Source organism: Marmota marmota, unplaced genomic scaffold (assembly GCF_001458135.2).
Source record: "Marmota marmota marmota unplaced genomic scaffold, marMar, whole genome shotgun sequence".
Lineage (NCBI taxonomy): Eukaryota > Metazoa > Chordata > Mammalia > Rodentia > Sciuridae > Marmota > Marmota marmota.
The window spans coordinates 9,017,846-9,029,625 of NW_026000019.1; the positions used below are offsets into that span (position 1 = coordinate 9,017,846).

General features: G+C 37.6%; 1 long non-coding RNA gene across 2 annotated transcripts; it reads left to right on the plus strand.

Annotated features, from left to right (window-relative positions):
• The first annotated feature begins 2,937 nt into the window (after positions 1 to 2,937).
• LOC125618640 lies at positions 2,938 to 11,392 on the plus strand. 2 transcript variants are annotated; one of them, XR_007349957.1, is made up of 3 exons: positions 2,938 to 3,112; positions 3,338 to 3,414; positions 9,795 to 11,392. It is a non-coding gene; the product is annotated as an uncharacterized LOC125618640 (long non-coding RNA). The 2 variants fall into 2 exon arrangements; XR_007349956.1 differs by lacking the exon at positions 9,795 to 11,392 and adding an exon at positions 4,550 to 5,785.
• The last annotated feature ends 388 nt before the right edge of the window (positions 11,393 to 11,780 follow it).

Sequence of the window (11,780 nt, forward strand, 5' to 3'; positions counted from 1 at the left end):
TCTATCCATGCCTGAGTTATCTATCTTCTTTCAGTTAATAGAATTTGATCATTTTGGAGAACGGATCTCCATAGAGAGCCGACATAGAAATTCTAGTAAGATTTTAAGTGACACTAATAATTCAGTAGGATAAAGATCTAGAGACTAGAACATTTTAAAAAATGTCTATTTCAAATGCTCCTGAAGGTAGCTGTAGCAATTTAGTATCAGGTATAGTTTCATGGCATAAAGAATTGATTTTATTTAGGATGTCTTGAGTTACACAGCTTTTGCTAGACTTTTCACAGTCCCCATCAGAACTCTGAGCCAGTCTGCCCTTTACCTTTTCTTTACCAAGGAAAGTAGTTTCTAGTCTGGGTGGCAGCTTTGAGCAGAGAGCATCATTGTGATCAATAATGCAAGCAGAACTTGTAAGAAACACAATAAAACCACTCATTCTTGGAAGAGATATTTCTGATTCTATTTTTCCTACTACCAATGAAAAATCTAACATTATGCTTTTAAATCCAAGGACCTGGGCTTCAAGAACACTCATTAGCTTTCTTTTACAATTGTACACTCACATGACAAAAGAATTCTCTAGAAATAAAAACGACAGCAAACCCCAGACTTTCTTTGAATGTGCACTCAGCTTCCTGACACTCTCCACAAGGTCCAGGTTAATAAAAACAAGGTCCCTCATAGAAAACATGGTTTCAACATTTACTTTCCAGGGAATTGTAAAGGTGCCAGAATTATAATCCCCTCCAGTGTTTGAGTAACTATCAGGCTGCTGAAATTATTAAACCTGTTCATTTAAAAAATTTCACAGATGTGGCACCATCAAAAGACAAATATTACAACAAACTTAAAGGTCTCCATTGGCTTTTATTCATGATTCTAGAACCCAGCAGCCCTCAGAACTTGAACAGGCTCCAAAAATATACAACATGGTCAGGCAGTATTTATGGACAGAAAACAGAAGTGAGGTATAGAGACAGAAGTGAGATACAGAGCTTAATCGGTTTGCCTTATTTGAATTACTTGTCAGCCACCACTGACTAAAACTCTGCTGTAACAGAAACTCAGCCATTTGTTACCTGAGTAAACTCCTAATTAATTTTACTTCACACAAATGACTCCATATTGGTTTGGTCTGTTGGGTGCAAATCGTCTAAATCAATGGTGTTCTATGAATTTTTGAATAGCGCCAAATTTCTGCTTAATGGCTAAGTTTATTTTAATGAGTATAAATCCATACTCCAGTTGTTTAANCCTGTTTTGGTACCAGTACCATGCTGTTTTTGTTACTATTGCTCTGTAGTATAGTTTGAAGTCTGGTATCGCTATACCGCCTGATTCACACTTCCTCAAGCAGATTTTAAGTAAGCAACCACTGTCTCTCCACTTGTCCAGAAAGTTCGAAGGTTAGGACTGTTCTAGGAAACTTTCTTTTGTTGTAATAATTTCAGCCATGATTATGTCTCTAAATTTCCTGTAGGGTTTGGAGAGGGGAGATTCCTCACCCTGGGCTCAACTCTCTGAAGGTCCCGATTCAGCATTTCTGCTGGGGTTCTCAGGACCTGGTCAGTTGGGCAGCACAATTCTTTCAATCTCATTACTGTTTGTCTAGCATAAACGTCTTCTTCAGGTCAGATGCTCTCTTGTTGGGATGTCTATTCACATTGACTAATTAGATACACTAATTCAACACCCTCTTCTCCCCCAAGAAGTATTCACCCATTCAACAAACATGCAAGCCCTGAACCAGGGACTCAGTGTATACTACATAAAGACCCAGCCTTGCCTTGACTGTTTCAATAATGGTCTTCTGGAGACAACGATTTTCATGTTGAATCTTCTAGAAGGGATTTTTCAGGCCAAAGGAAAGTGATACTTTCAGAAAGATTTTCAGTCTCAGGCAGTTTAGTTACCACTGAATCTGATCCAAGGAAGAATTGCCTTATATCAAGGATTCAGGATTCAGGATTTCTTTCCTACCCGACTTTTGGAAGCAGAATTTGGAATCAGGCTTTGCATTTAAGTATAGATATCTGAATATAAGGACAGAACACAACCTTAGGAGACCTCCAGAGAATCTGAAAAACAGATCAGCAACTCCCACATAATCAAGAGTTGGCAGAGTATGTTGGATAAGTTTAGAAAGATGATTAGTTCATGCTTGACTTAAATGTTCTGTCTAATTTTCATTTTACAGTTTGAGAGATTATCCATGTAAAAAATTTTTTTTCTTAATAAATCTGGAGTTGGTCCTATTACATACAACTCCTTATTATCCAACTCTGGAATGAAATACTGAGGGAAAATCTGTGTGATCTTGATCCCAAGAGTGTTTTGGACCTCTGCCTTCCATGAACACAAGGATTCAGTGAGATATTTTCTCAAGGGTTCTTTGTTCATATGAATATAGGAAGCCACCAGAGATGCTGAATTTGGTATACAGAAGGTGAACAATAAATGATAGTATAATCTGATTCTTTAATTCCAACTGAAAAGGAAGATATTAAGGAGACACACCAAATAGAATAGAGTCACTTGCATGGAAAATTTCAAGAGTTAGAAATTGAGAACCAATTCAACAAACATGCAAGCCCTGAAACAGGGACTCAATATATACTACAAATGCCTATAAGACTAATTGGAACTTTTTAATGAATTGGAGAGTTTAAAAACATATTTTTGTCAGTTTGTTTTCTCATAGAACACACATCACTCCAGATCATTACAAGGCAGCAATGGAAAAATTTGATAAGGTAAATCAGCTTTGCAGCACTAGCAAATAACACGTTTTTGGTGAATGAATAACTAGCTAGATTATAAAATCAGAATAGGGATTTAAAAAAAAAGAAGTCCAGTGCTTTTGGAAAATAACCTGAGGGTACATTTTATGATTTACCCACAGATTTTAGACTTTACCTGTGCCTCACTTACCTGTAATGTGATATGACAACATCACATGGCCTGGGTGTATCCCGGGTGCTAGTGTATACATGGGATTGAATCCATCATGTAGATCTCAGAGCTGGTCATCAGGGATCATGAGACAAAGCTCATTTCGATGTCTGGCATTCTAAGTGTCAGAACAATTAAAGTAAATGAAAGAAAACCTAAGGTAAAAATGAATGAGAAATAAAACCTAGGGTTACAAATAGAGAAGAAGAGCTTTATTGCTGTACTCATTCCTTTACCCCTTCTTCTGATCGTCTCCCCTGACTCTTCTGCATATATACTGTCTCTCATGTATCTTTGCTTTGAATCAATTTTCTAATTTTCTTTATCAATAATGCATAGGAGGAGATTGAGAAAGTTAGAATAACAAAATCACATTTTGTTTCAGGGGATCTATAACTCAGGGACATTTAGTAGTTGGAAACAGAAAATAACCAGAAGAAGAAGGGCATCACAGTAATGGGGGTAAGTCTTCCTGGTCACACTCGGCCAAGAACATATTTTACTTCTCTCTTCTTAAGTTCTGTGTGGTCTATAAACCAGTTCTTATTGAAGCTGCCGAGTAAACACTGACTAGAACATTTGGTGAAGGAAGAAATAGGCATTTATAAGCATTTCCAATAAACTGGTTAACAGAGTGTATAACGTCCTCATCTCTAACATTTCACACATCTGCTTGGATTCATAAAATTGGAACTAGGAAAACAAATAATGAAAATAATCATAAAATAGCTGTATTTGTAAAGCCGAGCAGGAAGTCTGCCCTTTAAACAATTGCAGACTGAAAAATCAAAAGCTCTGCAACTATAATCATGCTTCACATAATAATGGAGCTATGTTCTGAGAAATGTGTCGTTAGGGGATTTCATTATTGTGTGAGCATCCTAGAGTGCATTTGCACAGATCACAATGGCTGCAACCACTCTAATCTCATGGGACCACGGTCCTGGGTGTCCATCCTTGACTGAGACTCCATTATGCTGCATGTGGCTGTGTATGTGCACCCTGATTCTAAGAAGCAACCAGCTTGACTGTGAACCAGTGTGAATGGTTTGATGTGGAAAGACACAAGAGACCAAAAAAGGCAAAATGCCAACATAAGAATCCAGCAAGGACTGGTAGTCAAAACCAAAATTATGGATTTCATTCTGACCTAGCTTGGCTAACCTGGTCAGATATGGGCATCCTGTGTACCTTCAGCCACACTGTTAGCCCTGGAACATCTGGCTGAGCTCTTCCCTGGGTCTCGGTAGGAATCACCAGATGTAGGAATCTAATATTCTGGAACTCTAAGTTGATCAGGCATCTCTCTCATAACATTGCCTGAGCAAAGTTCATTTGTGTATTTTCTTCCCACCTATACTGTGAGATTTTGGGGGAAATTACTATGTCTCATTCATCGATATAGCCATAGTGCTCTAAATGGAGATCTAAAAAAATGTTTATTGACTAAGTAGACCAGTTCCGCACTCAAGGCAAAAATGGCTTCTCAAAATTGTTGACAGTCATATATTTGTTGGTATGCATTTACTGAGTACCCTTATATTTTGTGGGCTCACTGGGTTGATTTTTTTAAATGACAGTTTATGCCCTCCTGCAGCTCACATCTCAAGGGAACGATGGGAGAATGGCAGTGGGAAAGAAAGAGGATGGGCTCAAGAGGCAGTGTGGCACCACCCTTGGTGCCTGTTTCTCACTTAGATGAAGTGAATGGACGCTAAAGAGGTGAGGAGGAGGAGAGCCTGGGTTAAAGAAAGACACAGAATGGAGGAAACACCGGTGGAGAGAGAGGAGATGACTAATGCAGTGAAAACCCTCAAGGTCCCAAAGAAAAATGGAACACAGAGTACAAGACAGGATGGGTAACAAGCTAAGTACATTCTAAGTACATTCCCATCAACAGCGAGTGCTCTACACCTTAAAGCAGCCTGGTCCACTTTTAGCAACTCTGAGGACTTGAATATCTGTGATGATATTCTGCCACCGGTCCCAGTGCTGTCTATGGAAAATCACAGAAAATAGGTTAAATTCCTCTCCTGTGTGACAGTCTTTCAAATGCATATCCCCTCTTTCCTTCTAACTGATGTTCATATAATTTCCAAACTTTTCATCATTTGGGTTATTTTCTTGCTTTTGGGATTGACTAGTGGGAAAATGAAAGTCCGGAGAGAAAAGAGAAGATAAGAAATCCGAAAATTATGGCTGCCAGGGCTGAAGGGCAGCCAGAGAGGAGGCACTAATCCTCTCCCTGTGAAGCCCTGGGGAAGGCCCCAGGATCCACTCTATTCCACCCTGCCTGGTTCTCCAGTCCAATTCATTATCCACTTCCCTTTTTACAGCTTTCTCTCTCCTGAGGTCAGTCATCCTGCCCTTAAATATAGGAATTCTGTTTTGCTTTTCCTATTCTATTAAAATATTGACAGAATAATTTGTGCAAGAGATATTAGGAAGAGATACATATTTAAGTCTTTTAGAAATAAAAGATACTTAAATGTGAAGCTGCAGGTAGTAGTAAACTGGCTCTATCCTAGATCATCATAAACCAACCGAACATTATTTCCTTTGAGGCAACTGCTCAAGAAAAACAAATGGGAACATTTTACTATGTCGGATGCTATGACCCAGTTACATGTCCACATCAAAAATAAAGGAGGAGAAAGGCATCAATATGATTTTTGGTTTATATAAATTATTAGTCTAATAATTTATAAAGTGGGGGAAAGAAATTGCTCAATCAAGGAAGAAACAATTTTCTTCCAGATGTTAGAATCTGTCTATAAACTATCTCTTCCAATTGGACTTTCTTAGAATTATCAATACTTAAAATCATACATCTCTCAAATATATTTGCTTGTGGTTATGGTTGTCAAGGAAACCATTTCCTTATATAGTGTTTGACAATAGCCATTTTTCTGTTGTTGTTGTTGTTGTTTAATGCTATAAAAACAAAGTTGTTTTAGAACCGTGAAGAAGAAAGCTACAATGAAATGAGTCAGAAGCCAATGGGAAGTTATAAGACTACCTTAGATGCAAAATTCTATATATCAATTGATATGATATTTTATAATTTGGAAGTAAAACTCAAGAAGGATAAGATGTTGAAAAATGTTCAGAACAGTGAACATTTGATTATATATTCCTTTTTCATAGCTTGATGACTTTGGATAGGATCAACTTACTCCTTTTCTCTGTAGAATCATTCACCTTACAGTTCAGCTTCATCCACATCTTTCATATATTACCACTTTATGTTTCATATTTAGTGAATGGAACCCAAAATCTTAGAATCAAAAGCTACAGGATCAAACCAATGTCATCTGTCCCCTGTAGGGATCTTTTCTAAATGCATATACTTTAAGAAAGTGCTGGGGAAAAAAAAGGACTATCCATTATCAATAACATTTTAGGTTATTTTCTCCCTAAGGAGGTTTAGCATCATCATGAACCACAACTTACCCCTTTTGTTTAAAGTAAAACCTATCATATGTCAAACCCAGAAAATAAGCTTTCCATTTCCATAGCCCTACAACTTTCAGCAGTTATCACATCTAAGATTCCATCCCTTGAACTTGTACACGGCAGAGACCAGGCTGTCTATGTCTAATTAAACAATTCCCTAAAAATGCACACAGTACATTTTAAGAACATCCTGGGACCTTGGATTTGCTTCAACAAGGACATTCTCCCCTGTCACTGTTCTGAACATTTTTCAACATCTTATCCTTCTTGAGTTTTACTTCCAAATTATAAAATATCATATCAATTGATATATAGAATTTTGCATCTAAGGTAGTCTTATAACTTCCCATTGGCTTCTGACTCATTTCATTGTAGCTTTCTTCTTCACGGTTCTAAAACAACTTTGTTTTTATAGCATTAAACAACAACAACAACAACAGAAAAATGGCTATTGTCAAACACTATATAAGGAAATGGTTTCCTTGACAACCATAACCACAAGCAAATCATTGAAACATCTTCCTCATTACCGGATCTGTTTGGTTGCTAAAACACTTCAAAACATTCTTATGCACAGTCAGGTACTAAATACCTATGTTTATAGAACAAGCTTGAAGCAGTGCAGGTGATAAATTTTCACATGGTAGAGCTCAACCCCGTGACATAGTCTCTGAAGGACAAATGCAAAAATTTGATATTTAAGATCCAAAACAAATGACTACCCCAAGACACAATTTAAAAAAAAAAGATAAATTAGAAATGTCAGAGAACTGAAAAAAATATTACCTAAATGTAAAGTGACATTTCAGCTTTATTAATTCAGAAGTAGATGCCAAATACTAATTCTCTAATATGGAAAAGTTCAGCTTCAGGGGTATCCACAGAACACCAGAAATTTGATCCCAACCCCTCCTAAAAGTATGTCTAAAATCTAGACACAATATATACAAAGTATCAATTTAAAATAGTTACTGAAAAAATCTATGGTAAAGAAATGCCTTAGAGCCCATAAGAGTCAAAGGATTGCTATTTCTGGGAACCTTTCAAGATAAAAATATCTTCCAAATATCAAGGGGTTTTTTGTTTTATCTTCCCCCAGCAATAAGAAGATATGAGTTTTCACAGATTACAGAAACTTTGGAAAAGTCAATGGGAGATCATGTACAATGCCATAACCATATCAAGAAAAAAAATCATTAACCAGAGCATGTAACTTCCATGTTGTCTCAGTCTCCTGAAATCTGTCAACCTGTCAAGGACAGGACACAATGACAGAACATCCCCCATCCTGCTCAATACCACTATTAATTTAGGGATTTCTTCAGACTGGTTGGAATCAGAATAATTTGACTGACATAAATTAAATAAGCAATCATATTTGTGATTGTGTGTTTATTTTTAAAAATGTGCAAAAATAGAGGTTTGACAATGTAATCAAGGTAGTGGAAACTGTTTAATAAGAGAGTAGAGCTTCAGGTCACCAGGTAGGTTGAAAAGGAGCAAAATGATTATATGGAGAGTTTCATTTGCAGAGTTTTATTTAAAAACTCCTAGAAAGCTGCCGGGCACTGTGGCACATGCCTGTAATCCCAGCGACTCAGGAGCCTGAAGCACAGGGATTCCAAGTTCAAGGCCAGCTTCAGCAACTTAGGAAGGCCCTGAGCAACTCTGTGAGACCCTGTCTCAAAATTAAAAAAAAAAAAAATAAAAAGGGTTGGGAATGTGGCTCAGTAAAACACCCCTGGGTACAATCCCTAGTACAAAACAAAACAAAATTCCTAGAAAACCTGTGAACTTAGGTATGAATGGTGGAAAGGTAGGCAGAGAGGGAGAGAAGAAAGAAAGGTGGAGAAAAGATGATACAAAATAAAGAGATAAGAGAACACATTGGCCAAGCTGCTCAGGGTTGCTAACATTTACTTAGCAGCTCAAGTAGAATTCAGGGAGTTAGTTAACAGAGATCCTAGGCCCCATTCTGAGGTGATTTTGAGATCAGTGTCAAAATGAAGCCAAAAGATACATCTGAGCCCTGATTTAAGAGAGAGAGAGAGAGAGATTAACTTTTTTTAAAAAAACATACTTGAATTCTTGCCACATTGTTCTACAGATTAAGAATTCTGGGGCCCTTCCATCCATCCAGGCACTAGCAGAATCAGAATGGTAAGGAAAAGTGTGGGCACTGCCACAGCCATTTCTTGGCCAAGCCCCAAGGACAGGCAGGATGGCCCCTCTCAGGTGGCATCCATGTTTAGATTTCCAACATTAACAAGAGGAATTTCATCTGGTGGATTCTGGACATAATCAACCACTTATCAGAGTGGATTCCAGGAGTTATGTCAGGCAGAATCCCATCAGACTAATTCTTTGAGAACTTCAAAAACTTGTGTGGGCAATAGCATTATGAAGAATTGCCTGAAAAAAAAATGGAAAAATCTAGACATTCTGCTGCATGTACTAAATCTGTCTTTAGTTTGTTCCAGGCCAATAGAGCTCTTCATACCTAGACTACCTCATTTAGTTCTTTCCACCTCTTGATGACTTTCATTCATTTTTGTTTTAAAATATATGTATTCATATCTTATTTTGTTCTGTAAAGAATTCAAGGGAGAAATTTTTGTTGAATGGAGCTGTGGAATTAGGTCATCAGCCTGTAATTGATGAAGAGTATGCGAAGCACATCTACAAAATCCCTTTCCAGGTATCACTGAGAACATTGCTCACTGCATTGCAAGGCCTTCTCCTTATAAAGATCCACTAGAAACACTGCCTTCCTACCTCTGTGCAAAGAAGCACGGCGCTCTTCTTCCATCACTGGCTTGTTCTTATCTTGTGAACACAGACTCGGTAAAAGACTGTATTTCTCTCTGGGCACAGAGCTAACTTGGGACCCTTGCTCCTCCATCATATAGAATGTCTCAGCAGGCAGCTCATGGATTCAGTCCTGGGTGTATAATTTTTTTTTCCTTTCTAGATTCTCTCTGTATTCAAATATACTTACTTTACAAATTTTGAATTAGTTCATATACATAGGACATTAAGTGAAAAGGCCAAGAGTTCAGAGCAGCATCTCTCCTGCCCGCAGATAAAGAAAGGCAAGCCTACCCCATTGGGGCTGGACAAGAACCCAAGCCATTTAGATCCAGAAAGGACTTTGGACCTGTCTTGACCTGGAGAAAGAATAAGTAAACTCACAGACCACTACCACCTCTCAGACCACCCTCACCCATGGGAAGGTAACCTTTAGAGAAGCGTTTCAGGGTGTTATGTAACACCATACAATTCTCCTACAGACTCATGAGATAAAGTACTCAGTGCTTTTTAAAAAACAAAAATAAGAAACTAAAATTTATTATTCCAATGTAATGTTTACTTTTTCTCTTGTATAGGATGGAAACAACCCAATCCTCTGAAGGAAAGTACAATTTCCTCTGCTGCCTCTGTAAGTGCCTGGGAAATGGCACTGACTTCAGAAATCCTGGAGAACCACTCCCACTACTACCCAGAATGGGTCTGGCTGGTTCTGATTTCATTTGGCTCAATGCAAGGCACCCATCCCTGTCTAAAACTTTGAGTTGGCTGTTAACTTCGATCTCTCTCCTTGACTCTGCTCTGACCCTTTCCTTGGTCCAATATTTTACTTAGTATACTTCTACAATATCTACTGGCCCGGGTCACCAGGAAAATTCATCTGGCCCCTGTTCACAGCTACTCCCCTGAGCTCAAGTGAAGAACTCATCTTGGTCTTACAACACCCACATGCCTGGGAACCCCTCAGTCCCAAGTAAACAGGAATAGTTAGGGGTCTCCCTGCTCCCAGCCCACATTGGTCATACAGCAAATTGATGGCAGAAGCAGGACCCTAGGTATTTTATTACTTTATATGTTATTATTTAACTTACTCATATTAATGTACTCATATAGAATTATGTGATATATTAATATAATAATTATGTATTATGTGTTATATGACTGTATATATATATTTAGAATAAATATATGTACATTAATATACATATATAAAATATATAGAATATGTATTATATAGAATACAACTTTCAGAAGATAACATTGTGAGCAAGTATCACAGAACTCACTTGTCTACATGGATAAAACAATTATAGCGATATTCACAGTGAAATTTCTCATTTTCATCCCCTGTGATCCTGCAGACTTCAAAAATACCTGTGTTGCTTTATGCCAGTGTGTGCCCAAGTAATATAGATTCATTTCTAATACTGCTCCAAAGTAATGAGGTTAAGAAAGTATATGTGCTATTTAAAACCAAACAATGAATTCTAGACATGAAAGAAATGATTCTAGGATTACCTGATTTCATCAAATCTACAGCTCTCCCTTCCCTATTTAGCATGTGCAACAAGAGTTTCCTATGAATCTGTCTCAGAAGACAAAGGGAAAAAATAAAACTCTGTACTCAGGGAGACCTGATTTTTTACAAATCAGGTAAACAAATTTCTAAAATATCATTGCCACAACCCCTGAACAACAGGAGGGAGGTTCTGGAAGCATGAACAGTCAGTGCACACGATCAATAGGACTCACACATCAACGTTCGTCATTGATCCTTTATGCATTGCTCAAATCACCTAGTCTTGGAAAATGCATGTGCAAACAGGCTCTGGTTTGAGGTTGAGGCAGGAGGACTGCAAGTTCAAGGGTAGCTTTAGCAATTTAGCGAGACCCTCAGTAACTTAGTGAGCCCCTGTCTTAAAATTAAAAATAAAAAGGGTCGGGGATATAGCTCAGTGATAAAGTGCCCCTGACTTCAATCACTGGTACAAAAAAAAATGCTTTTATTTGTAATCTGGTGAATATCTCATTTCTGAGCAACCATCAGGGTAACCTATCCATCTATGTCCATTATGATCTTTTTAATAAAGAATGGTTTCTTATTTTAAAAAAAAAAGAAAAAAAGAAAGAAATCAAATCATAGGAATGTCAACATCCTGAGCTTTATGTTTCTGTACTTGCTGACATATTGAATTGTGTGCATTGGAATAGAGAGTGGGATTAACTCCATAGACACTTGTGCACCTAATTCTAGAGGCAGTATAATCATTCTGTCATGTTTGATGAATGCCTGGATACATCGTAGGATTTTGAGAGTCTCAAGTTAAGCTTCTAGTTTATTCCCATAAATCTCCAGGGCTTTAAATAAAAGTGATCTCATATATCTTCACCACAAGACTCAGGTGCAAAATCCTTCAGCAAGAAAACATCCTCTGAACTAGATATGTTTTGAATTGATCATATGCCCACTTATCTAAGTATATGAGACTGATGCTAAGGCTCCTTTAAAATAATGATAGGAAAAATGGTCTCCAATGAGAAAGCCCCAGAGACAGGAATGTCAA